The following is a 23783-nucleotide window of genomic DNA, read 5'->3' as shown; positions in this document are numbered from 1 at the left end:
TCTCTGCTGCTCCTGGTGGCCTCCCCTCTATCTTCTCACTGGAGAGGGGGCTGCTGGGAGTCCCAGGAGCTGCGGGATACTCCAGGGGCTGGTGGGAGCGGAAAAATCTGCTGGGAGATGTAGTTCTCCTAGCACCCATTCCGGGGGGGCACACAGACACTGGGGGGCCACACACACATCAGAGGTCACACACACGCACACACACACTCATACACTTGCAAACACTAACAAACATTCACACACACTGACATACTCACCCGGCTTCCGACGCTGAATGAAGAAAACAGCGCTGCAGAAGATGAGTAATTAAGGACTAATTAAGCAAATTAGAAACTTCCAATTGCTTAATTAGTCCTCAGAAGGGTTCCGTTGATGTCCCAGAGCAAGTCCCACTGATTTTGCCTAAAATTAACGATTTTAGAAACAATCACACTTGCTGTGGAGGTGCGAGAATAAAAAACTTGCTCAAAATAGAAAAAACATGCACCGAATTGAATAGCAAAAATCCCGTACCTACAGAAAAAACCTTGCTGGTGCTGGATTTTTGCTTTTCTCGGCCCCTATTGAATATGCCCCTATGAGTCAATCACCTGCTGCTGAGCTGCCAAACCACGCTACAGTGTTCACTAGGACATAACCAGTGTAGCAGTGAGTACTACTGTACACCAATAAACCACACAATCCTGGTTAAGTTTCACTGGACTGGCTGCTTGGGTACTTATATGATGATCCGCTGGTGTTTACAGATGTGCCCAGTAACATTGTGGATGATCACGCCACAAACGTGTGCACGCATCGCGCCATGCGATTCTCCGTGCCTGCATATGCTAAGGTACTCTATTGTGTGCACTGTGATTGCACCATGCATTCCTAAGGTGTTGTGGTCGCCCACGCATATACGCTCGCGGATGCACATCTCGCGATATATGTGGAGTGATTTGCCATGCCAGCTGCAAGGATATAGCTGGGCATATCTGTACATTTCCAACACATGACGTGACTAATATATATGACACTGATATCAAGTGAATTGATATGTTTCATTTTTGTCAATATTAGTTCAGCCCACAATGTGACTGCCTCTTCTGTGTATATGTGAGATGTGCAATTTAAATTGCTATGGTGTTTAGAAACATTCTGTTCATTACGTTATTTACAGTTATCCTAATAAATCATTTGGCACTTTGCCACTTCACATATCTCCCATTACGTCTGGACTTTAACAGCAACATAAATTTGTGACAACAAAAATGATTGATATGATTTGATATGATTGATAACGCACATCACGGGCTAAAATTCCCAGTGATTAATGAGCCTTTCAATTACTTTCTATTTTACAACTTGCAAAATCTAATTATCTCAACTACAAATAAAATATGTATGTGTTTTCTGTTCTATCGATCATAAACTTTATATATAAATTTGATCACAATCTGCATAAAATGCATCCACCGTTATATCATTCATAACTGTAAAACACATGCAGTAATGTACAACTAAAGATTGATTATTCACATTACTCCCTGCCCCAGTGTAGCTTACAATCTAATTTCCTAACCAGGTGCATAAAAATACACACTAGGGTAAATTTAGTTAGACACCAATTAACCCATTCACGTCTGGAGGCAGTTGCATCTATGTTCCACGTTTGCTAAGGCAGGAATAGTTTTTTTTACTTTTAGTCTTTAAGAGAAAATATTAGTTTTATTAAATTTTTATTCAAAATATATTTATTTGCATATTGGATTAAATATATTTTTTATTTTAAAGGCATTAGATAGAGGAAATATAATATATAATATATAAACTTCTCCAAAATTCTTCCCATACCATAGTTGTACACAGCGCTAGCCCAGGAGGTTACCCTCATCTTTTATCACCTACATTAGTTCTTCCAAATTTGTGGTTAGTTTTATGCACAGTAAAGGTTTGGGTTAGTTTTAGGCACAGTATTTTTATTCTACTGCTGTTTTTATTACTTTTTTTTATCAAGAAGAGACTTTCAGGAGTCATTAGAATCTTTAAAATGTCTCACTGTTTCCATCACTAGGAGACCAAATACAAGCTGGCTAATGCAAGTACAATTAGATATCTGATTAAGTCTTCCTATGCATTTAATAGAATATCTCCCAACATTTCAGATCCATGATAAGGGACATGACCCAAGATAAGACAAGGGGCAGGATCATGCTCTTTAAGCTTTTGAGCACTATGCTGCATTATCTTTAAGGTACTGGGAAGAAAATTCACAGATTGCACATAAACACTGGAATAACAATTCTGTTCAAGCACTAAAAGATGTTGAACTTGCTATAGAACAGAGGCTGCAAAATCACTAGCAACAGTATGGGAGGACATTCACGAGCCTCTCTTTTCGTGAATAAGTAGGGTGTCTTGGTGGGTTATTTATTTGGAAGATCCAATTAGAAATAAACCTTAACAAACATGTTACCATTATTTTTCACTCTAATGTAATTTAAAATGGCTGTTACAGAGCTCTTTGGTAAATATCAGAAAATTAATGGAAGAAATGCACATATGAAACTTGAGAAAACTCTACTTTCTGTTCCTCAGAGGAGACAATCCAAACAGAAATACATAATACAAATTTCTCAAAATACATCAGAGATGCAGAAAGAGGGGTTTTTTTTACGTTTGGTGAGAGATAAAGCAACAACAAATCAGCATCTAACTGTCATTTTACAGGCTGTGTTTGAAAAATGACAGCCGGGATTGGTACTTTGTCTCTCTCCACTTTTTCTCTGCAGTTTGATAAATCTCCCCCACAGAAAGCTAAATAAAATAATGAATGTCCTGATATTTTGTAACATATTAATAGAATTGGAATATGTAAGAAAACTCTATGAATGATGGGGAACCAGGTCTATATAAAAATTATAATGTCATGAACTATAAAAATGATTAACATTAAAAATAAACATGACCCAATTTATTTCTTTGGTATTTTCAGGCTCCTATGTTCATGGAAAATGTCATATATTGGGTTTATTTGAATCCTATGTTATTATTATTTTTGACATATTTTGGATGTATTTGTCCTTCCAGATTAAAGGAATACTCTTCTGCTCACAGTATCATCATACTGTATATTTGAAGAGCCTATATTTCCAGTAATACAGTAGGATGAAAGGCTGAGACCATCTTCTAATAAATGGACTGCCCTTTCTAATAGTGGGAATTATTGTTTGTGGGCCGGAAAGTAAAATAAAGCTGTATAGTATATCCATAGCTTATTTATACAGATTAAAGATGTTAGATAGCTCTTTATATGACTGCAATGTAATGCAGATACCGTACATTTTTATAACTTATGAAATTAAAAAATAACCAAGGAATAAACTTTTGCACAGGTATATAATACTCAATTATTTTTCAGAAACTCTGTAAGCCATCTATATGGGTAATTATGTAAAACAGGCCAAATTGATACTACACATATAGATATTTGATCCACAGAAAAGGCACCTTATTTAAATTACCACTGTCTATGAAAAATCCACCCAAGTACAATGCAAATTGAATTCTTATAATTTAAAATATGTACATATATGAACTAGATCTATGAGAAGGACTGCAGTACTTATCAGTATGGATATAATTAATATCTGAATATAGCCAATATAGTTGCGAAGATATATGGCTGTGCTTCAATCACTGCCTAATTTTGAGAAGTTAGTTTTCCTAATATGAAATTTAATAAACAATACCCATATTAAATTCCATTTATGGAATAAAGCATGAAAAAACACACAATGGGATTCTTTGGTTTTAATCAAGAACACATTGCTTCATTTATATTATTTCCACATATTTCCCTATATCTATTTGTTTTAAAATATTTAGCTGTTTTTGTACATTTCCATGGTATTGTATCATGAATATATTAAAGAATAATTTTTAGCTTACTGTGTGCCTTTCCGAAACATCTTTTCTCTTTTTCTTTATACATGAAAAAATAACCCCAAGTTGTAAAAACAAAAAGTGGCAAAAAAAATCAACAAAATGCTCCAATTTTTTGGAAATATCAGACTACTCGGAAAGGTAATTTAAAAAAAAAAATGTAAACAAGTACTGCAAATTCATTTTAGAAGATTTTTTTCCCTTTTTTTAAATATATTTATTGAAAACCTTCAAATATAAGATAAACTATGAGGGTATGGAGTACAGAAAGGAAAATATGGGGGATAGGTGAGAACAGAGTACACAACAAGCAAGTACACTACAGTAGTAAGTTAGTACCATATATAAAATAAATCAGTACATATTAAGATAAACAATCACTTAGATAAAATAGTATGGGGGCTGACTCAAAGTTAACTTTGCACTTAAGCAGAACTATGCAGTGATAGAAGATTGGTTGCGAGGCCCGCAAAATGTTTTTCAGGGAATACATTGCAGCTTATTTGATATGCCCCTATGAGTATATATTTATAAATAAAAAAGGAAAAATGCTGGATCCCTGTGGAATATGTACCTCTGTAGCGGTTGATGTACTGTTATGCCTCCTGAGGATGGTCCTGATTGGGCTGAAACATTGAGCACTTTGTGTACTGCCATGTGAGAAAATAAATCTAATGCTTTTAAGTGCACATGAATCTGGTGAGTGCCACATTTTTTCCCTTTATTTTGGATCTCCTATTTGAACATCTTGGGTGACACCCCAGTGGCTGCTACTATATTGATATGTGAGTGTGACCATTTGTGGTCTAAAAATGGAACATATTTACAAAAAATTTAAGCATTTATTGCACAAATATGAAGTACGAATAAAAAATTTAAATACTGATTTAAAGTAGCTAATATATATTGTGATATAGAAAAAGGAGGGGGGTTTAACCCCCTATTGTTCCTCAGCACACTGAATAGTACCTGCAACAATATATGAAGACTATATGGTCATAGAAATCAGAGATATTAGTTGCATGCATTTGCAAATACATGGGAAGCTGCTAGGCCACGTCACGGCTTCTCTGTCTCTAGCAGTCCCTAACACTAAGGGGTTCACATCCGGGGCGCAGTGCACCCCGAAAAATGTCCAGCCCTTTATCCTAGATCAGAGCCATTTTGTCCACATGGTGGTGTTCAATGTATACTCAAATGATGCAGCAATTGTCTGATGTCAAATATACCATTCAATAATCCGGTCATGTACTGCAACTAAAGCCTTTTCTTCAATATAGTTGAATTTACACTTAGGATCTTTACAATTGGACTTAAACAGGTGTATCTTTGTATCCCCAAATAGGTCCATATTGTAGATTTAAAAAGTGCTGACAGTAGGTAAAATAACTTCTAACATGTTTAAATTCTTACACAGTAACCTCATCAGAGGATATAGGGCCTGATTCTGAGTTTTAAGCTAATGCAATTGTTAGTGAAATCTCTCACGGATCGCAATTGCTAAAATATGCTAATGCCTTCTAGAGCTTACCCGAGCATAGGGGCACCCACTGCTGTCTTCTCATATCTGTCTGACGATGTACAACAGCATAAACATCAACGCACATCAGGTAGCCATGCAGCCTCTAAGTCAAGTCAAACACTGCTTCTCTCCTGACACGATGAGAGCTCTCATACTCTCAAGAAAGTTGCAATAGCTAATTTATGCACACCCAAGGAGCTGTGTTTAAAAGGTCAAACATGCCTGCGTTTCTCTAACCACCCCCCATTACCTCCCCAAATGCTAACTCCCTGTCATTCAACTGATGAGTGAATTCACTGTATGATCATGTGCACAATGCAGCTTTTGCTTATGCGCAATGGCTAACAACCGCTCAATCTCTGTAAATATCAGCATTTTGTAAATCCCAGATACAAACCCACAGTTCTTTGCTGATACAGTAGGCCTGGTATATATATAATATATATTAGGAGCCACGTAACCTACACCTGAGAATCTTAGGTGAATAGTGTGCTATACCAAATAAATATTGAATCTTAATTAGAAGATGGCCATATATGTATATTTATATATATATATATATATATATATAAATATATATATATATATATACAAAAAAAATTCAGAAGGCACTCACCATCTCAGGAGTAAACAGTTCTTTTTATTTGTTACATACCACCAGTGTCAAAATATTCAGGCTATGTCCAACATTTCGATCCCATGTGGGACCTTTGTCAAGGTAAATAGAATGCCACAGAATGCTCAAGCCATCAGAAAAGGTCTGATGGCTTGAGCATTCTGTGGCATTCTATTTACCTTGACAAAGGTCCCACATGGGATCAAGATGTTGGACATATTTGGAATATTTTGACACCGGTGATATGTAACGTGTATGTGATGGTTACATTAAGGTTGCACCCCAAATGGATGAAAATGTCGCTTGGACATATATACATATATATATAAATCTAAATCTATATATATATATATATATGTCATGCAGGGTATGGCACTCCAGAAATAGAATTTGACTTCAGCCAGTGAACTCATTTGGGAATATTGTGTTGAAGATGGCTGATTAATTAGAAGAGTCTGATATTACATTGAGCTACTGTACTTCGATTGTCCGATTGGGGATGTAATACTGTTACTGAATCTAAGGTGGAGGCAATATTATATGAGAAAGTAATGAACAATCAGGCTGAGGCAACCTCACCTGAAATTATTTTTAGAGATCTTTTGAAGTAAAAAAAAAAGAGGTAGATTTTTACCTTCATGGTCTTTCTCTCAGTGACTACTACAAAACTAAATGTATACCCCGCAGCTTCAGAGTACACAACTGCCCTACAATAGGACACCATGATCCTCAATTTGGTAAACATTGGATTGGAATTTTAACAAATGCTCTTTTGATCTCATGGTTTTAGTTATGGAACAGTCCACCAAATAATTACAGATAATTAAGGATGGGATACAACCTTTGAAAATATTAATCTACCAATCCTCAGTGTTGATCATGAAGGCAATTGGCTTTAAAAATGTAAGTCTCAAATAGCAACCTACCAAAGGGACTTAATTAAATATGAAAAGAGAAACATATTAAGGTTGAAAATGACTACGAGAGACACACAGTGTACCGAAGGTTATTGGGTAATTCAAATGAGGAATGACGCCCCTTTTTTAGAAGGGATAAACTCCCCAGACACATTATTCGGCCCGTTTTCATATAGAATCTTCACAGGAGAATTTTAGCTGTAAGAGTGTAACGGATATACAAGATACCACAGATGGCCCTTTATGCGTTACAACCAGAACCACCAAAATAGACACAAAAAGGAAAATACTAGAAGGTATCCAGAAAGACCTAATATTTAATCTCTCTTTCTACGAACTTTCTAACAGTGAAATTAGTTTATTGAAGGGCCTTTCGTTTGTTCCCACAGTACCAATTGCCAAATTCACATGGAATATTGAGAAACATACTGTAATTTGTTGAGGAAATTAAAGTTGAAAGAATACTTTACAGACAATAGAGATATTTAAGTGGACTCTGTACTAGTACAATTAAAAATGTTTAAACCTCATTTATCTTTTCACCCTCAGTCACATAATTCGACCATAAAAATGTTCCTATGTTTGTTGGATCGGAAGGTTGGAAATTCTATCAGCCATTCACCTACCTCACATCCTAATCTTTCTCCTCAAATTGTTTGCTAATAATAAAAATCTTATCATAGGACCGTGGACAAGAGAGGATCAATCGTTCTCCAAGATTTTGCGGATTATTATAAAGAAATTACACGATTGTTATCTGAACCCAATGTATATAGAAAGCTCAGAGATGATCTTACTAATAATTGCAGGAAACAGCTATGTGAGATTATTTAGTTAGGGGTGGATAGTGGGCTAATAGTGGAGTCTTGGAGAGAAATATTGATTCCAAAATTCCCTCGGGTACTGCTTCTATATACCATCCCCAAAATTCACAAAGGTATAGATCTCTCTCCGAGGCACCCCATTGTGTCCACTCAGGGCTCATTATTTTAGCCAGTGGCCACATTCCAGGATTCCCTGCTACAGCCATTAATACAAAAAGAGATAATTTTTCTATTAGGTACATAAGCATTGCTCAATAAGCTTATAGACTTTACAACAATACCAGGTGATTGTTGGTTATTTAGTGTAGATGTGGTGAATTTGTATACTATTATATTGCATTGATATTGGTCTCTAAGTCATTAAATGTTTCCTTATAAGCAAAAGTGCTTTTGATTTGGAAAAAATTATGTTATTTTGTACTTGTTTGATCATTTGCTGCGTAACAACTTTTTTCTGTATGATTGTCAATTTTTACTACAGACACAGGGCTGTGCAATGGGCTCATCAGTGGCACCAGCCTACATAAATTTTTTCATATTTGCTATTGAACAATAGCAAGCTTTATAGATTAACTTTTTATCTTACAGTATGGCAGGGAGATAATACAAAACTTTGTGAACTAATTGATATGGACAACACCTCTGACAGCCCAGTTAAATGCACATATAATTATAGCCAGGAAACCATTAATTTTCTTGATGTGAATATCGCCATTAATAATAATTGTATTATCACTAGTGTATGCACCAAACCAACTGACAGAAACACATTACTAAAGGCACAAAGCTTCCATCCTAAAAGCCTAATAAATGGCTTACCCTTTTAACAAATGGTACGAATCAGATGCATCAATAGTGATATATCTTTAGCTGAACTACAAATTGATACCTTGATAGAGAAATTCTTACAGAGACTATTCTTAACAGAATTTAATGGCTTGTAAAGCCAAAGTACTAATTATGGATAGGAACTCCTACTTTTGAATGGTCCAATACATAAGAACCAAACTGAACCCAAGTTCCCTTGGGTCAATCATTATAATGTAGCCTCTGCCATAATCAATAACACTGCTAAGAAATTATCACTAATAATCACTAGTGACTCTTTATTACCACTTATTGACCATTGTTTGATACCTTGCTACTCAAGGGGTCGTAATCTAAAAGATATCTCAGTTAAAACTAATATCTCAAGCAAATTACACCAACAGAGAACATTTCTAAGCCATACTAGACTAGGCTGCTTTAAATGTACTTGTGTAACTTGCTAATTTATGCTGACTGGAGATACCTTTTCACACCCACATATGGGTAAAATATATCAGATCCACCACTATTTAAACTGTTATTCTGTGTTTGTGGTATACCAGATTATATGCCCATGCAGCATATATAGGCAAAACAGAATGCAAATTTAAGAAGCATATGGGTCAGCATCAGGCTTCGATACACGCTGTACTTAACTCAGGTCATAGTGGCCCCTGGGCTGAGTAGGGCATAATTATTAGAAGTGCATAATTTGTAAAAGTGCATTTCTTACCGAATTCAGCATTATACCAGCATTATTAGATGACATCTTCAGCTGATATTGACTGAGAACTGACACAGATTTCTTCTTAATTGGCAGGTAACCTCATTTCTGCAGATCATCTCATTTTTAATTATTTGAAAAGTGGACTGCAAACTAGGTAACCTCATTTCTGCAGATCATCTCATTTTTAATTATTTGAAAAGTGGACTGCAAACTAGGTAACCTCATTTCTGCAGATCATCTCATTTTTAATTATTTGAAAAGTGGACTGCAAACTAGGTAACCTCATTTCTGCAGGTCATCTCATTTTTAATTATTTGAAAAGTGGACTGCAAACTAGGTAACCTCATTTCTGCAGATCATCTCATTTTTAATTATTTGAAAAGTGGACTGCAAACTAGGTAACCTCATTTCTGCAGATCATCTCATTTTTAATTATTTGACAAGTGGACTGCAAACTAGGTAACCTCATTTCTGCAGATCATCTCATTTTTAATTATTTGAAAAGTGGACTGCAAACTAGGTAACCTCATTTCTGCAGATCATCTCATTTTTAATTATTTGACAAGTGGACTGCAAACTAGGTAACCTCATTTCTGCAGATCATCTCATTTTTAATTATTTGACAAGTGGACTGCAAACTAGGTAACCTCATTTCTGCAGATCATCTCATTTTTAATTATTTGAAAAGTGGACTGCAAACTAGGTAACCTCATTTCTGCAGATCATCTCATTTTTAATTATTTGAAAAGTGGACTGCAAACTAGGTAACCTAATTTCTGCAGATCATCTCATTTTTAATTATTTGAAAACTGAATACATTACTAGTCCTAGTTCTTCTTAGCTTTGTGGCATTCACTGTTTGTTTATGTTAGGACATTTATTGCTAGCCATATTAGTGGGAGGGTATTGGGGGATGATTGGATTCATTGCATACACATGCAATCACTGACTATTTAAGTTCATAGCAAGGCTGAAGGCCCCTGGGCTGAGTAGGGCATAATTATTAGAAGTGCATAATTTGTAAAAGTGCATTTCTTACCGAATTTGGCAGTATATCGGCATTAAACCGAAGTTAAACTGAAGGAGACCACTCTAACTTTAAACTAATCTTTAACACGAACATATGGACAAAGTATAATCAAGAAATGTAAGTTCACGATATCTACACTACAAGCAACTGCTGTCTTCATCACCTGGACAATCATCACTGGCCTCTGTTTGCTCACTATAAGAACTTACACCTGCTATTATTTGTACTGACTCACTTGTTTCACAAACAACTCATAGCTTACTGTATTCAGTGCCAATTTTAGTATATGTATTAGAAATAATATCATCCCACCTCTCTTCTTTTCCTAGCCTGTCATCTGTCTTCTAATTCAGTTTACTTTAATATTCCATTTCTCCTCTATTCCTCTGCTCAATAATAGTTTGGAAATTTTGCAGGCACATTTTCCTCCATTGTACTATTACTTGCTTCTCTGCACTCATACTTTATTCCTACATCTAGTTTTCCTCCCCCTACCCAACTCTTCCACACCATTATCATGTGTACCTCTCCCTCCACTCACTGTCTACCTAATACTCTGCTCTACCCCCTATTTCCTCCTATATCATTTCCCCCTTGTCTCCTCCACCTCCTCCTTCCTTTATCTCCCCTCCTCTGTCTGCCGTCCTCCCTCTCCTCTCACACTAATACACTTTAATTCTCTTCTACCCCTCCTTTGTCCTACTACCCCACTGATAATCCTTCCTCCAAACCTCCTCTCCATGTCACCCCATACCACCCCCATCATATTAAACTGCCAACCACCTACAGGCTCCCTTCCCAGCACTGGTCCCCACATAATCTCTCCACTACATTCATCTCGGCCACCCATATTAAACTCACCTTTTCGCTACAGCAACCCAAATAATCTAATTCACATTTCTCCCACAAACACTGTCCCTCTATCCTGTGCCCTCTGGAATGCCAGATCAGTATGTAACAAAATCGTACCCACCCATGATCTTTTCATCTCTAAAAACTTGCATCTCCTAGCCATTACTGAAACCTGGATTTCACCCTCTGACACCACTTCCCCTGCTGCTTTCTCCTCTGGGGGTCTCATCTTCTCTCATACCCCTCGGCCTGGGGGTTGCCATGGTGGTGGGGTAGGGGTCCTTCTATCCCCCGGTTACTCCTACCAACTCCTACCCTCTGAACCATCTCTTACTTTCTCTATATTTGAGGTTCATGCTATACGCCTCTTCCAACCAGTTCACCTTAGAGTTGCTGTTATTTACCGTCCCCCTGGCCCTCCTTCCAAATTCATTGACAACTTTGCTTCCTGGCTTCCTCACTTTCTCTCCTCTGACCTTCCCTCTATTATACTAGGTGACTTCAATATTCCTATTGATATCCCCACAGAAGCCTCTGCCTCCAAAGTCCTCACCCTCATGTCTTCATTTTGTCTCTCCCAATGGACCTCCTCACCCTCCCATGTGAGTGGGCATTCGCTTGACCTGGTCTTTACACACCATTGTGATATTTCTGATTACTCCAATTCTCCATTCCCCCTCTCAGACCATCACCTTCTCTCTTTTAACCTATCCCTCTCTCCTTCCCTTCCTCTACCTCCTTTGGCCACTATCACTAAGTGTAACATTGATGCTATTGACACCGTTTCTTTTTCTTCCCAGCTTGACTCACTTCTCTCCCCTATCCTCTCTCTCTCTCTTGCCCTGAACAAGCCATTTCTCTATACAATACCTCCCTTACTTCTGCTCTGGACTCTGTTGCTCCGGCGATCACTATTCGCCCACGCAGATTTACACCTCAACCCTGGCATTCCAAATGCACCAGATACCTGCAAAAGTGTTCGCGAACTGCCGAGCGACAGTGGAGAAGATCACGATCTAAGGCTGATTTTCTCCATTTCAAATGTATGCTCTCATCATACAGTGCTGCCCTTTCCCTTTCTAAAAAGTCATACTTCAAGAACCTCATCTCCTCTCAGTCCTCAAATCCCCAACGTCTCTTCACCACCTTCAACTCCCTCCTCCAACCACCCCCTCCTCGCCTCCCCTCCTTGCTCTCTGCCCTTGATTTTGCTACCTACTTTACATCTAAAATTGACTCCATACGTCAGGACATCATATCCCACCAGTCCCCCTGCCATCCACCTCCTCTCTTCCCAGATCACCCCTCTCCTTCAATTTTACTGACTCTAACTTTCTTCTCCCCTGTATCTGGAGAGGAATTCATGTCCCTCATCCAGTCCTCCCCCCCTTCCACCTCCCCCTTGACCCTATCCCTTCATGTCTCCTCCGCTACCTCTCTCCTTCTGCCTGCTCCCATCTTGCCCACCTCCTTAATCTCTCCCTATCATCAGGCTCTGTCCCGTCTGCATTTAAACATGCCCTTGTCTCCCCATACTAAAAAAAAACAACCCTTGATTCCAACACTCTCTCCAACCACCGTCCCATCTCTTTCCTCCCTTTTGCTTCCAAGCTCCTTGAGCATGCTGTTTTCAAGCGCCTTACCACCTTTCTTTCCTCTCATTCCCTCCTTGACCCTTTTCAGTCTGGCTTCCGTTCTCTCCACTCCACTGAAACTGCCCTCATAAAAGTCAGCAATGACCTCCTTGCTGTTAAATCCAAGGGCCACTACTCTCTGCTTGTTCTCCTTGACCTTTCTGCTGCTTTTGACACTGTGGACCACCCTCTCCTTCTGCAAATCCTTCACTCCCTTGGTCTGCATGACACTGCCCTCTCCTGGCTATCCTCCTACCTCTCTGACCGATCCTTCTCTGTCTCCTCTCATGACTCCTCTTCTCCCCCACAACCTCTTACAGTGGGTGTTCCCCAAGGTTCTGTTCTTGGACCTCTCCTTTTCTCACTCTATACATCCTCACTAGGTGAACTCATCAGCTCTTTTGACCTCCAATATCATCTCTATGCTGATGATACTCAGATCTACCTTTCCTCCCCTGACCTCTCTCCCTCTCTCCTCACTCGTGTCTCCAACTGCCTCTCTGCCATTTCTTCCTGGATGTCCCAGCGATTTCTTAAACTTAATATGTCTAAGACTGAGCTAATCATCTTCCCTCCCCCCTACATAACCACACTTCCCACCATTTCTTTATCAATTGATGGCACAACTATCTCCTCTAGCCCCAAAGTGCGCTGTCTTGGAGTTATCCTGGACTCCACCCTCTCCTTCAAACCACATATCCAGAATCTCTCACAGTCCTGTCGCTTTCATCTTAAAAATATTTCCAAGATTAGACCCTTTCTCACCCAGGATGCCACTAAAACCCTCATACACTCATTGGTCATCTCCAGATTGGACTACTGTAACCTTCTCCTATCTGGCCTCCCCAAATCCCATCTCTCTCCTCTCCAGTCTATCCTTAATGCTGCTGCTCGGCTCATCTTCCTCTCAAAATGCTCTGAATCTGCCTCCCCTCTCCTACAAGCACTCCACTGGCTCCCCTTCCCCTTTAGAACCCAATTTAAGGTTCTCACGCTCACTTACAAAGCCCTCAGCCATTCCTCTCCCATTTACATCTCTGATCTCATCTCCCTTCACTCTGCTGTCTGCCCTCTTCGTTCAGCAAATGCACGCCGCCTTTCATGCCAGCTGATTACTACCTCCCACTCACGCCTCCAAGATTTTGCCCGTGCTGCTCCCCACCTTTGGAACTCTCTACCACTTCCCATCAGACTCTCTACCTCTCTACAATCCTTCAAAAGGGCTCTCAAGACCCACTATTTCATCAAAGCCTTCCAGCTCTCATCTTAACTTGCTGCTACATACTCCTTCCTCCCTGCATACCCCATCTGTGTCATCCCTGTTTGTCTGTCCCTCCCCCTTAGAATGTAAGCTCCTATGAGCAGGGCCCTCTACCCTCTTGTGCATCTCCTTACTATACCTTCATCTACTTCTTACTCTCTACCAGGGCACCAAACACTTGATTGCTTTGCATTGTTGCTTATCTGGGTGTTATGGTCATGAATGTAGCAATGTACATTATCCATGTCCTGTAATGTATTGTACTGTACTGTAAGTCACTGTATATCAATCTATTTGTTTATGTACTTTTTAAGGTGATGCGGAAAACTTGTGGCACCATATAAATAAATGATAACAATAATAATAATAATAATAATAATAATAATAATAATAATAATAATAGTGACCAGCCGGTAGCTCTGCATTTTTTTTAGATGAAACATTCCTTTAGTAGCTTGTGCTAGAGAATGATAGACCACATACCTCCCTCTTTAAGAGGTGGAAATAGGCCACTCTTGTTATTGCAATGCAAGATGAGATGGATATTTCGATCGGACATGGTTCAGCCTAAGGGGTAAAATGACAGTTTACCCTATGCTTGCTTTAGATAAGCTGTATTCATGACCATGTTAACTATGTAAGCGGAAATGTAGCCTTACCTTGTTTTAGTATTTTTATCTTGTTTCAATGTATCTCTGATAATCCTGCTTTGATCATGTTTCAAGAAAGATATGTTGTAATTGTACATTATGTGTAATGACATTAGGCTCTATTTTACATTGCATCAAAACTGTTTATACTATTACTATGATGAAAGGTTGTCACTTTAGTTGCCATGTGTACATCTCAGGCTTGATGACGTCACAAACACATGGCAGAATTTGCACGTGGCAGGCTTGTTATAAAAGGTATGTGCCCTATGTCTTGTATTTTCATGATGACAATATGATGATATATTGAAACATTGATGATGAACTTCTGCATCGTATGAGATTACATTTTTATGCCAAGAGTGCTGCACTATTTATATATATATATATATATATATATATATATATATATATTTACAAATAGCCAAGGTGTGGCACTCTCGGCATAACTTCAAAAAATAGATGATGCATGACGTTTAGTGTTCAACATTTCAGTTCTTTACTGAACTTTTGACACTTGTGCATCATGACGTCATCTTTTGGTGCCGCCAGACTGGTGAGTGGTCCCGGCCCCCGGCTCCCGGCTTTACACGTGGTGCTTTTCATGTATAAAGGTATGTTTGTTATGCATATTTGTTATTTGATAAAAGTTCAGTAAAGAACTGAAACGTTGAACACTAAACGTCACGCATCGTCTATTTTTTGAATAGACGATGTATTCTAGGAATCTGTGAGGGCACCGGCAGCAGATACTTTTTGTGTGTTATTTGGAGTGCCAGGCCATCTGTGATTGTATATATATATTTATTTTTTTGAAGATGCATACCCATAGTGCTGTTTCAATTTGTCATTGGCTTTTTTACTCTTTTATTTTTTTTTTACATTTCAGCATACATTTTTTTATTATTAGTAACATTTCAATTATAAGGGTCAATCTAATCAGCCCCGAAGGGTGCGAGTTGTCATTGCCACAGCGTTAAAATGCCATTAAGGGCACCTCATCTCGCACTCCTCGTGGCCTGCTCTGAGCCATAATTAACATAATTTTGCTAGTAGCCCTATGGGGCTGCGAGCACTTTTGTGCAAGTTTGGGCTGCCATCAAGTGCGGCTGTTGCCCCATTGGATTGACCCATTAAATTGTTCCTGAGTGCCTTAGGGTTTACCTTCTCCTATATGTCTACAGAGATGCTTGAACATTTTAAGCTGGTTTGAAATTTGATCAACATTCACTTGCACAAACAATTATAAGTTGTATAATAACAACAATAATAATAATAATAATAATAATAATTCATAATGATATTTATGTAGCACTTGTTTCCCAGTAGGACCCAAAGTTTTATTGTTAAATACATATATGATTATTGTTTAATTCAGAATTTTGGCAGGTGTGATTTCTAAATCTGCCACGAATGCGGTGTGGGTGATCCAGCACAGCCAGATCTCCCCAGAGGCAACCATAGCACTCCATAAGGCCCCATCTCTGATCTGACAATTCTGTTTATGCACAAATTAGGCCCCCTCTTTGCTCTTTTCAGAGTTGAGCTTGGGCGGACTCAGGAAGTTCTGCTGCCATTGCAGGACCCCAACTTAAGTTTTTCCATTGGGCCTGGCCATGCACTGTTCCACAACTGGACAGAATTCAAATGTATCAATGCTTTAGTTCCATTAAAAGCGCACAAGCATTAAGATACAATATGTCATTTGAATTCAGTTTAAAACACAACTTTAAAGATTTTTGAGTTGTTATAAATGTTTGAGTTGTTTAATTTATGTGATTAAAACTTCCACTAAAGATTAAAGTCTTGTTATTTACTATTTCATTGTTCTTATATCTGTCCTTGCATGTTCAGCTGCACCTTATCACTGTAGCTTCCCAAACAATGGATGAATACCTTATCACATTTCACTGTGCAGTCATTATAGATCAATAAAACAGACAGAAAACTACACTTAAGGATTTTTTTTTATTTTTGAGTCATTGATTGCTTGACACTATGTTAAAATATATTGTATAATAAACATCAACATAATTAAATATTGGTTAATGTTTGACCTAACTTCATTGGCACTATTGTGAAACAAATTGTAACCTGAATTTCAAGGTACACATTTTAAAGTAATTTTCAAATATCATGAGATGAGGGGCCACATAGAATAAAACTGGTTTCCACTTAGAATACCTCCTACCATCTGTACTGCCAACGCCATTAATATAAGTAAAATATTATCCGCTGCCTAATCCTGCACTATTCATTATTTAATAACACATTCTATAATATTGGATCTGGAAATCACCTAAGAATATTATCGCCAGTTGCAGGTGAATATTGGGTCTGAAATGATTACTTTAATACAGATGGCTACAACCATCCCAGAGCTTAATATTTCTGCAAGGTATTCTTATGAAAGTTAAAGCCGACTTGGCAAGATTCTGTTCAATTTTAGTTTGCAAGTTTGAAAGTACAAACTGAATTAAAAAAGTGTAAGACTTGGTCATACTGTAAATTGTAAGTTACATTTTATATATTTTAATTACAGGGACAATAAACAGGGGCAATTGTTAATATTTCTGTTGCAGCATTTACAGTAACAGCTATTGCATGACATAACTACAAAGTGCTATCATTTTCCTGAACTGTGTAAAAGGCATGTTACATGCAAATAGTGTTAAATTGTTATCTGCAAAGCTCATCATTATCACTAAACATACATTTTTGTATTGCACTATTAAATACATACAAAGAGAATTGTAAGTATCTCATACAGGGTGAGATGTATCAAACCTTTGACAGAGATAAAGTAAAAGACTTTCCCATAGCAAGCAATCAGCTCTACCTAATCATGTAATTACCAATTTATAGTATACTAAATAATTAACCATTGAGCCAATGATTTTCTTAAAGCTAAACATGAATCCTAAAACAATATGTATGAACTTTGGGGTCGATTCTGACCTGGATGCTAAGCCGCGGACGCACGCTATGGGCGATTGTTGCCCGTCTACACATGCGTATGCATCGCAGTGCACGTACCAGTAACAGTGATCGGGAATCATGCGCTCATAATACACAGACTGGATGCTACTTTGAGTGACAGAATGTGTTGTTTGTGGGTGGTAACAAGGGAAGGTGCTTGAGAACGGGGGAGTGGTGCTACGAATGCAGGCGGGTTTGGGCGTCAAAACTGAGTTTTATGGGTGTGTATAATTAGCATGAAAGCGTCATTGTACACGTCAATTGGTTGTTTTTCAGCCTGCAGTGATCACAATGCTTGCGGTGGGGTAGAGTCTACCTCAAGCGCTGCGTGCAGCTCCGATGGTTCACGATGGTTCTGATTAATCATACACATCCTGGAAATGACGTGTGCTGAGAAAGAAAAGTGGGCGTCTTTATACCAGTGTGCGCTCACTCTGCTGTTGCTCTCTAAGACATAGAGGGTGTCCTTACACCAGACAGTGTGATCACGGAATTTGCATACCCGGCCCATTTTGGCAGCGAGAGAGCGCGGCTTAGCATCCGAGTCTGAATCGACCCCTTTGTTTTCTACACAGTAAAAGTGTGTTTAACATCACAATATGCCTGCAGACTAACAAAAGCCTCACACCACTATTCTGTACTGTTGGGGGATGCTGCTCAATGAAATAGCTAAATTTCAGCCAGTGGCTGTCTGACTTCCCCAAATCTTTTTCTCCTATTATACCACCACCAATATAACTAATACGCCTCTCCTCACTAATATTATGACACAAGAATGCAGGTCACTGCCACACACAAGATCGGTTCACTTATCTCCTTGTGCTGTAAACATCTGGCTTATTTCTCTGCCAAATACAAGACTCAGGATAAACTGGACAAACAGAGGTAGAAAAAGCAAGAGGATAAAATGCTTAAACTGGATTCTGTAGTTAAAGGGGAGCCAGTGAAGGAATTTTAATAGAGTACAGGTCAAATCAAATCACAAGATAGATATACAGAATGAGGTGTACAGCAGCATTGGGGTTACATTTAAGAGGGGAGATGAAAGAGAGTAGAAGATCAGAGAATAGGAGGTTACAGTGGTCCAGTCAGGAGATGATGAAGGCATGAAGAAGAGATTTGGTAGCCTCCAAGGGCAGGAAGGGCCTGATCCTTGAGATATTGTATATAAGTTAACATTTTAGTAGCTTTTCAGAGACAAGTAATATAAAGTTGTAATAGTGGGGAAAATGTTTCATATGTACAGCATGGCAGATGTTATGTTTTCTAAACCATGGGTTTTTGAGTTGAAAATTTATAACAACTTTTACCCTGTGTTAACTAATGTAACTAATTAACTAAGAGGGATCTTACTGTTATTTTTCAAACACAAAGCCTGCAAAATGACAGAAGCTGATTGGTTGCTTCTTTATCTCTCTCCAAGGCTTGATACATCTCAGGGAGAAATGTAAAAAGCCTACTATAGAGTGGAAAAATTGCCCATAGCAACCAATTAGCTTCAACAAACCATATTATAAAATTTCATATTGAAAGGGTAGACAGGAGTTGTCTTTATATGGTGCCATAAAAAGACAACTCCTTTCTACCCTTTCGATATGAGTGTTCCTATTAGTTGTCAGTAGGTGGCACTCCCGGCTTAACATAATTATTAAGACAACACGGTCATATATGTATAATATTTTATTATTGGGTTCTTTCACATGTAATAGGACTAATATGAAGACTGGTGCAGTAGCCATCCTTTCCTGAATAAACATTTTATGAGATTTACCTGATAAAAGATAGCTAGAAGCTGATTGGTTGCTATGGGCAACTTATCTACATGTCCTCTTCTCTGCTTTTTAGGAAGTTTAAAACATCCCCCTCTAATTCAAGACACCAGCCAGGAACATAATTTCATGCATAGCATAAAATGCTGCACTCTAAAGAACAGTTAAACAGTACATCTCAACCTATACAATAAAAATAATTAAAAACTTGCGCTCCAATGTCCAATGGTGATGCACTGACAGCGAGGATGGTCACCAACACCCTCTAAAAAATCTAAATAGAAAATACAGTTCTTGCAGTCAGTTGCGCTTCTCTGGTCCACAGAAACACCCAATTTCAACAATTTTTGATAGTAGAAATGTCCTAAAAATATCTTCCACCAATCCTTTCCACTCTTTTAAAATATAACCAATTCTTCCATAGGGTATATATTTTCTTATTTCCTCAAAAGGAAAATATATGCAACAATATAGTGAAAGGAAAATATATGCAACAATATAGTGAAGCATTGTTTTATTCAAATAAAATACAATTTAAAATATTCAATCGATCAAAAAAGCAGCGTACCAGAAAGTGTGGGGTGTAGAACAGCATACACCCGAAATAGCAAAAAACTAGGGGTACAAAAGTCACCTCCCGGGTATTTAGGTTCCTGTGTCCTCCCTGGTTACATGCACAGTCAAACTCCTCCACAAGATATCTGCTCCTTATGTGGACTCACCACCAACGCGTTTCTGCTCCCTCAGAGCCTTTATCAAGGTGTGAGTACTACACTTCCTTCACTACTATATATACCCTACATCAAATCCCCATTGGCTAATTAACCTTCCTGTCCAATCCGCTTCTTATCCCTCTTATAAAAGTATAGTGATTTTGCCTCCACTATACCTCACCATTCCTGAAGAGGGAATCCATAGAAGACATCCAAATATTATCTAAATAATAGCTCACATATATAAAACAGTGTGCGTTCCACTCATTGGAACGCACGCTACTTCCGGTTCTGGGTTCTTTATATATTCAACTAGATGAATGTGTATCCAAATCAGGATACACATTCATGTTTATAATGGCGTGCGTTCCACTAAATGGAATGCACGCCGTTACATCTTCCAGGTCCCGCTGAAAGAGCCCTGTATATTCCCCCAATAGTAGTTGAAATCCTGTGAGTTCTGCCTTGCGTTCCACTCAGTGGAATGCACATTACTTCCGGTCACAGGTCCTTATCATATTATGTACCTCCAAGCTTATATATATTATAACTCTTATAAGGTTCACTCTCATTTAATCATGTGATCTATTACACAGAGTCCTATACCACTTCACATCAGGTTTCTCAATTTACATTCACTAAATGTCACATAGTGTCCCCGCTGGTGTCACATGGTTTCCCCACCGGGTATAACTATCACTATAAGGTTCCGGTCTTCATATAAACAGGGAACATCCATCCTTAAATCCTCTTACATGAAAAACCCTCCATTATATACAGTACCAGGATACATAAATATATAATACACATATATAATAAAAATAATAAATAAAATATAAAATAACAACATCCACGTATGATAAAAAATATCTGTATGCATAATTAAAATTGGTACCATAAATATCTTTAAAAATGTTCATAAAAACCATTTTAATTCAAAATCCAGGTTTGATCCATTAGGGGCCATGGATCCACCTCATTTCTGTTTGAGCTAGACTTAACTCTAATTTCTTCTTTCGCCAATGACTTTGAACCGACTGTATGCCAATTACATACTTTAATGCCTTACAGCACTTATTGTGGCTTTCTTTAAAATGATTAGATACTGAATGGTTATCCACTCCATTTTTAATTTTACGCAAATTCTCGGCCCACCTGTCTTTCAAGGGCCTGGATGTGCGGCCTATATACTGTAGTCCGCATTCACATTCAATTAAATAAATACAATTTTTAGTGTTACATGTAATAATGTAATTTATGCGATAAATCTTTTTATTAGTGAAGGATTTAAATTCTTCTTTTTTACTTATTTGTGAACAATGATTCCGACACATTAAGCACATCTCAACCGACATATTTGGTTATCTTCAGATAAACTTTTTGTTAAAAACTTTTCCTAAAGCTGGGTACACACTTGTATATATTTCATTAATTTTGACGGCAAACGATATATATTGTGAGTACATTGATGGGTGTGTACACCTGATATGTTTGAGAACAAAGTCGTTCACAAACATAACATTTTTCATGTCAGCCTTGCAGTTCAGTCAATGCCGATATATCATTCAGATATATAGGTGCATCTGTCTGTGTGTACCTACATACCATCTCTACACTGGCCACAGTTGTGCTGTCTGGCCAGACGTATCGAGCTGCACCTAGGGTGCCAATAAAAGCCTGAATGGAAGTTTTAGTATGGTTATTAACTGGACGACCTCTACCTCCCTGATTTGTTGTGATATTTTTAGCTTCTTGTCTCAGCTTTAAATTTACTATACATTTAGGATTTTCACTTAGTTTTTTCATTACAATAACTTTCCTATTTTTCTCTTTATTAAAAAGTCTATATTGACATTGTTGATCTTATTTGCAGGTTTTGTATGATATAGAATTTTGTAAGTAAATGTATCTTCCTGTATTTTATAGGGTATGTGTTGTAGAAAGGCTGTCGCAAACTGGCCCTTGAGGTTTCCAGTCAGAGGACTGGGACTCGGCGGTGACTAGTTGGGGAGGCAGCAGTAGATGAGGAGGAAGTACATACAACTTCCTCATCGGCTAATTCTGGGTGCTGATGAGACCTGACCACTCATTGGTGGTTTTCACCAGTGACCCCTCCAAATGGGAAATGGGTTTAACTGCATCCAATGAGCAGGTCACAACCCTCTAAACAGGGACCCAGGAATTAGCAATTTAAGGGAGATAAGAAAGACACCTGAGTGGCTGGAGATTATCAATGGTGAAAATCGGTAATCACTGATGTTGATCAACACTGAAGAACATTGGTAGTGAAGCAATGTAGAATATCACTGGAGAATATTGGTAGTGACCGATGTTGAATATTCCTGAATAATATTGGTAGTGACTGATGCTAGATATCACTGAAGAGTATTGGTAGTGACTGATATTGAATATTACTGGAGAGTATCGATAGTGACTGATGTTGAATATCACTGAAGAGTATTGATAGTGACCGATGCTGAATATCATTTGATAATAACAGTGGTGACTGATGTTGAATATTACTGAAGAATTAAGGTTCACAACCACTAGATGATGGGGTAATGACAGTATGATTACAACATTGTAATTGTACAGTCATTCCCCATCCCCTGTAATGCCTACACTGAACGATTTGTCATTCAGTGCAGGCACCCTCACTCAACCCTGAACATGGCCAATCTGTCATTATCAGCAGATTAACCGGCATGTTCAGGTGATGATTGATGTCGACAATGACCAGCAGGAACGCGCATCGCTGGTCGTTTCTGACATTTAGTGCACAATTTGTGCCTGATTATTAAGCGATTGAACGATTACAAGATGGGAGAGGACCTCTTTTACATGAATATGGTGAGACTGGATGTCCCTTGAAAAAAATTAAAATATCATCCAGATAGACCACTACAGTATGATAAAGAATATTCTGAAAAATCTCATTCACATAACCATGGAAGACTGCTGGGGAATTGCTAAGGCCAAAAGGCATCACTAAATACTTGAAGTGGCCATCGCGAGTATTGAACAGAGTCTTCCGTTCATCGCATTCCTTTATCTGAATCAGGCTGTAGGCCCCTTGAAAATCTAGTGTGGTAAAGATGGTGACTCCTTGCACCTTATCAAAGAGTTAAAAAATGAGAGGAAGAGGATACCGAATCTTTATTATTTATTATTATTATTATCCTTTATTTATATGGCGCCACAAGGGTTCCACAGTGCCTTACAATGTACATAAACAAATGAGCACACAGGAAAACAGTTATTAACAGTACAAACAATGCAGGACAGATACATGATTAATACATTGCAGCATAACACTTAGATAAGCAGCATGATGTCAGCAACCAAGGGTGGGGTACTGTTGTATATTAAAGTATAATCAAGTGAAGGAGAAGCACATGAGGGAAGAATCTTCACAGTGATCTTGTTTAATCCACCATAGTTGATACAAAAACCTGATCCGGCGGGAGACATAGATGGCCGTATGAACCCTTTGGCTAAGTTTTCTCTATATATTCAGCCATGGCTACATTTGCTGGGACTGAGAGAGGATAGACACGA

This window comes from Taudactylus pleione, unplaced genomic scaffold (assembly GCF_031769625.1).
Source record: "Taudactylus pleione unplaced genomic scaffold, aTauple2 ptg000117l, whole genome shotgun sequence".
Taxonomy (NCBI): domain Eukaryota; kingdom Metazoa; phylum Chordata; class Amphibia; order Anura; family Myobatrachidae; genus Taudactylus; species Taudactylus pleione.
Note: the sequence above shows the minus strand (reverse complement) of the source record.